The sequence below is a fragment of the Procambarus clarkii genome, chromosome 93 (assembly GCF_040958095.1).
Source record: "Procambarus clarkii isolate CNS0578487 chromosome 93, FALCON_Pclarkii_2.0, whole genome shotgun sequence".
In the NCBI taxonomy this organism is placed as follows: domain Eukaryota; kingdom Metazoa; phylum Arthropoda; class Malacostraca; order Decapoda; family Cambaridae; genus Procambarus; species Procambarus clarkii.
The window spans coordinates 13,656,228-13,662,526 of record NC_091242.1 but is presented as its reverse complement, the minus strand read 5'-3'; positions in this window follow the sequence as shown (position 1 = coordinate 13,662,526).

The window sequence follows — 6,299 nt, the reverse complement described above, 5'->3', positions numbered from 1 at the left end:
ACCCGCAGATGTATACATGTGCTACCCGCAGATGTATACATGTGCTACCCGCAGATGTATACATGTGCTACCCGCAGATGTATACATGTGCTACCCGCAGATGTATACATGTGCTACCCGCAGATGGATAGGCAGCATTCCGTTCCTCCGCCCTATCCTAAATCAGGATCTTCACATCCCTTCCAAGTGGTATGTAGTGGTAATGGCTTAGTGCTTTCTCCTGATAATTAGTGTACCACAGATGTACTGTATATATGTACTTCTGCAGGTGTACTCTGTAGCTCTTGATATTCTGAGGTTGGCCCTTCGCGTATACTTGTATGAACATGTATGTTTCCAGATATGTTTATATATTTAACCTTAAAGGTATGATAGATTCACCTGCGTTTACCTGTAGTTTATCTATAGTTGACCTGTACTTTACGTAGAGCGAGAAGCTGGTTCTAGGTACCTCTGGCTCCTGTATTGGTCACTCCCAGAGATTACGTTGGCTTTGTATTAGTGTATTAGTGAGTGTATTAGTGCTGTAGCTATTTAATGAAAATACATCTGCATTACTTTATTAGGCAACATCAATATTCCTGTGTTGCCTCTATATTACCCTTGCAATTTTGCAGCAGTAACATGGATATATTACCTTTGCAAATATAGTGCAGTGTTGCAGCAGTAACATGGATAACAGAGTTCAGATGCAACACAGATATATGTAATGAGGTTTGAACGTCTGGAGTTGTAACAAAGTTGACTGAATGATCAACAAAATTATCTCATTGATCATGTGACTCTCTTTAACAGTCGTTTATATTAGCGCAGGTGCATGTTAACTGCTCGCTAATTGTCGCTGGAGGGAGACCAGCTACCTGTACCTGGTACAGTACCCCGGGGGGGTGACACCAAGTGTCCGGTACAGTATTCCAGGGAGAGGGGGGGGGACCAGCTCCCCATGAACCCGGTACAGTACCCCCCGAGTGGGGGGCGAGGGGGGGGGAAGAGTTTCGGTATGGCTGTAAACCCATAATAATAACGCCAGCATGAATTATCGTACATCTGGCGGGCTGAAGCATCATGCCAATGTTTACATTCTTCAGGGGATGTCGTATGATCCAAGGTTACTATCGTCTGTGGAGATTAAAGTAATCTTGGTAGTAATCCTGGCTGTGAATTATTCCACGTCTAGGTGAGGTTTGTTGACAGGAGCTGTTGTAGATCTTGCTGTGTGGTTGCTCACTTACGTCCGATGGTGATCAGATCAACGAGGAACCGCACGTTCCTGTACTGGTGCTTAGCTTCAGGCCGTTGTTATTTGTCAAAGTTTGGGGGGGGGGGGGTTTACTCCTTTGTCCTCCAATTAGGGATAATTGGAGGTTATCCCTAAGGTGTCGTTCATCGTTAAAGAACTTCTGAACAGTTTTACAAGTTCTCCCCTGATGACCAGCGTTAATTGTTGAAAGGTTCCGATAATTATCAGTTTCAAATATAATGATCAACACACTAATTGCAGTGTGTCAACACTAATTGCAGTCTATATATATATATACATATATATATATATATATATATAAATATATATATATATATATATATATATATATATATATATATATATATATATATATATATATATATATATATATATATATAAATAAGGGGGTACCACCTCTGATGCAATTATAGGGACCCACAACCTCAAAGAAGGGAACACAGAGCGTTTAGAGAAAAAACTTGCCATTTAACTCTGAATTCGTATGAGTGTTCGCTTCTCCTACCACCCCCCTGTTTTTTATGATGTACACTGTATTATGCAAGGTTATACAGTTACATTTCTGATTTTATACAAAAATTGAACATTGAGAGGACACAAAAAATAGTTCGCTTCCTAGAGGCTGTAGATTTCCTCGAACTCCTCCGACGCCGGGCAGGAACCGAGGACGCAGCGGGCATTCCCCCTCTGGATCGCGACACTGAGGCGCTGAAAGAGAAAACTTGCCGCTCTAGGGTCTCTTGTAGTGTCAATGAGCTTGGAACCAAGATCCTTAAGAAACCTTCTTGCATTCTCTCGCCATGGGCCTAGGGTCTCAGACCCTATTGGAACGAAGTTGTACCGATGATCTAATTCCCTGTACTTGACTGACTTGTGTCTTTCTGTGTGTGTCGCCGCGGCTCCTGCTTGGCCGGCAGAGAGGTTGATGTATGTGGTTGGTTGCCAGGGTGGATACGCAAGTATAGTCCCATGCCAACTGACTGCCACCCTTCCAAGGGCGCACTGTGATTCCGTCTGGGCGGCCGGCAAATATATATATATATAATAATAATATACGTCATACCCAGCAGCAGATTCTTATCATACCCAAGTTGAAAGCGTTGAAGGGGGTGAGAGAATGTGATGGTGAGGGTGTGGTGGTGATTGTGAAGGTTTGGTGATGGTGAGGGTGTGGTGGTGATTGTGAGGCTGTGGTGACTGTGATGGTGTGGTGTGGTGATGGTGAAGGTGTGGTGGTCACCATCCTGGAGTATGGTGACCGTAGTTGGTAACACTGCAGCCTCGTGTACAAGCAGTATAACACCATCTGGCAACTCACAGTTACCAGCCGCTGGCAACGCTAATAATACCTTTTTATATAGTTTTTTTGCGAGAGAGAAATTTTAATTTGGCGAACAACGTCACTGGGGTTTAAATTTTTCTTGATCGTGGTTTATTTCTTTGGGTTTACTCTTGGCAGTTGTGGTTTATGAATCAACTTTAGCCGGTTTGTTTTTCATTGTGGTATCAAATGTTGTGTATTATTATTGTTGTTGTAATTATCTTAGTAATGAGGTGGTTCACACAAACCACTACCCCCCCCCCCCCCCGGGGTACTGTACTTGTTCCGTTACTGTCCCCCGGGGTACAGTACTTGTTCCGTTTACTGTCCCCCGGGGTACTGTACTTGTTCCGTTACTGTCCCCCGGGGTACAGTACTTGTTCCGTTACTGTCCCCCGGGTACTGTACTTGTTCCGTTACTGTCCCCGGGGTACTGTACTGTTCCGTTACTGTCCCCCGGGGTACTGTACTTGTTCCGTTACTGTCCCCCGGGGTACTGTACTTGTTCCGTTACTGTCCCCCGGGGTACTGTACTTGTTCCGTTACTGTCCCCCGGGGTACTGTACTTGTTCTGTTACTGTCCCCCGGGTACTGTACTTGTTCCGTTACTGTCCCCCGGGGTACTGTACTTGTTCCGTTACTGTCCCCCGGGGTACTGTACTTGTTCCGTTACTGTCCCCCGGGGTACTGTACTTGCTCCGTTACTGTCCCCGGGGTACTGTACTTGTTCCGTTACTGTCCCCCGGGGTACTGTACTTGTTCCGTTACTGTCCCCCGGGGTACAGTACTTGTTCCGTTACTGTCCCCCGGGTACTGTACTTGTTCCGTTACTGTCCCCCCGGGGTACTGTACTTGTTCCGTTACTGTCCCCCCGGGGTACTGTACTTGTTCCGTTACTGTCCCCCAGGGTACTGTACTTGTTCCGTTACTGTCCCCCGGGGTACTGTACTTGCTCCGTTACTGCCCCCCGGGGTACTGTACTTGTTCCGTTACTGTCCCCCCGGGGTACTGTACTTGTTCCGTTACTGTCCCCCGGGGTACTGTACTTGTTCCGTTACTGTCCCCCCGGGGTACTGTACTTGTTCCGTTACTGTCCCCCGGGGTACTGTACTTGTTCCGTTACTGTCCCCCGGGGTACTGTACTTGTTCCGTTACTGTCCCCCCGGGGTACTGTACTTGTTCCGTTACTGTCCCCCCGGGGTACTGTACTTGTTCCGTTACTGTCCCCCGGGGTACTGTACTTGTTCCGTTACTGTCCCCCGGGTACTGTACTTGTTCCGTTACTGTCCCCCCGGGGTACTGTACTTGTTCCGTTACTGTCCCCCGGGGTACTGTACTTGTTCCGTTACTGTCCCCCGGGGTACTGTACTTGTTCCGTTACTGTCCCCCGGGGTACTGTACTTGTTCCGTTACTGTCCCCCCGGGGTACTGTACTTGTTCCGTTACTGTCCCCCGGGGTACTGTACTTGTTCCGTTACTGTCCCCCGGGGTACAGTACTTGTTCCGTTACTGTCCCCCCGGGGTACTGTACTTGTTCCGTTACTGTCCCCCGGGGTACTGTACTTGTTCCGTTACTGTCCCCCGGGTACTGTACTTGTTCCGTTACTGTCCCCCCGGGGTACTGTACTTGTTCCGTTACTGTCCCCCGGGGTACTGTACTTGTTCCGTTACTGTCCCCCGGGTACTGTACTTGTTCCGTTACTGTCCCCCGGGGTACTGTACTTGTTCCGTTACTGTCCCCCCGGGGTACTGTACTTGTTCCGTTACTGTCCCCCGGGGTACTGTACTTGTTCCGTTACTGTCCCCCGGGATACTGTACTTGCTCCGTTACTGTCCCCCGGGTACTGTACTTGTTCCGTTACTGTCCCCCGGGGTACAGTACTTGTTCCGTTACTGTCCCCCGGGTACTGTACTTGTTCCGTTACTGTCCCCCCGGGGTACTGTACTTGTTTCCGTTACTGTCCCCCAGGGTACTGTACTTGTTCCGTTACTGTCCCCCGGGGTACTGTACTTGTTCCGTTACTGTCCCCCCGGGGTACTGTACTTGTTCCGTTACTGTCCCCCCGGGGTACTGTACTTGTTCCGTTACTGTCCCCCGGGGTACTGTACTTGTTCCGTTACTGTCCCCTGGGGTACTGTACTTGTTCCGTTACTGTCCCCCCGGGGTACTGTACTTGTTCCGTTACTGTCCCCCGGGGTACTGTACTTGCTCCGTTACTGTCCCCCGGGGTACAGTACTTGTTCCGTTACTGTCCCCCGGGTACTGTACTTGTTCCGTTACTGTCCCCCCGGGGTACTGTACTTGTTCCGTTACTGTCCCCCAGGGTACTGTACTTGTTCCGTTACTGTCCCCCGGGTACTGTACTTGTTCCGTTACTGTCCCCCGGGGTACTGTACTTGTTCCGTTACTGTCCCCCGGGGTACTGTACTTGTTCCGTTACTGTCCCCCGGGGTACTGTACTTGTTCCGTTACTGTCCCCCGGGGTACTGTACTTGTTCCGTTACTGTCCCCCGGGGTACTGTACTTGTTCCGTTACTGTCCCCCGGGGTACTGTACTTGTTCCGTTACTGTCCCCCAGGGTACTGTACTTGTTCCGTTACTGTCCCCCGGGGTACTGTACTTGCTCCGTTACTGTCCCCCGGGGTACAGTACTTGTTCCGTTACTGTCCCCCGGGTACTGTACTTGTTCCGTTACTGTCCCCCCGGGGTACTGTACTTGTTCCGTTACTGTCCCCCAGGGTACTGTACTTGTTCCGTTACTGTCCCCCGGGGTACTGTACTTGTTCCGTTACTGTCCCCCCGGGTACTGTACTTGTTCCGTTACTGTCCCCCGGGTACTGTACTTGTTCCGTTACTGTCCCCCGGGGTACTGTACTTGTTCCGTTACTGTCCCCCAGGGTACTGTACTTGTTCCGTTACTGTCCCCCGGGGTACTGTACTTGTTCCGTTACTGTCCCCCGGGGTACTGTACTTGTTCCGTTACTGTCCCCCGGGGTACTGTACTTGTTCCGTTACTGTCCCCCGGGGTACTGTACTTGCTCCAGTACTATCCTGCAGGCCAGGAGTCTACTCCTGGCGCCCGCCCTGGGGGTGCAAGTGGAGTAAGGGCTGTGCTCTGGGGTAAAGAACTTTTAACTGCACTTGGACTCGATCTTATTTGACTTTTACTTTATGCATTCTGTTTGACAGAAAGTTGAAAATCTAATTCCACCATTTTATCCATTTTTCCTATCGATCTCATGTTATGGTCTATCACTCCATGGTCACACTTGTCATGTTCCTTTGTACTGTGTCTGTGTACATCTGCATTTTGTTGTTCTAAAGGTTTTGTCTCTCCAGAGGCCTGGACGAGGTCACACGGACTTGCATCTTAGTGGTGACCAACGTACACTCTTTACCTCCTCGTCCCAGTGACTTGGATCACCTGATCTTTCCAACGGGTGCGTGTCTGACCTTGGAACCCCTGCAAGCTATAGCGTCTCTTATGGTCAGGAACCATCGATAAAAGCAGTGCAGGCGGGTACCAAGAGCTACGCCACACCACCTGGAAGATCTTGGTTCCATCCTGCTAACTTTCAGATAGGGAGCCGGTCGGCCGAGCGGACAGCACGCTGGACTTGTGATCCTGTGGTCCTGGGGTCGATCCCAGGCGCCGGCGAGAAACAATGGGCAGAGTTTCTTTCACCCTATGCCCCTGTTACCTAGCAGTAAAATAG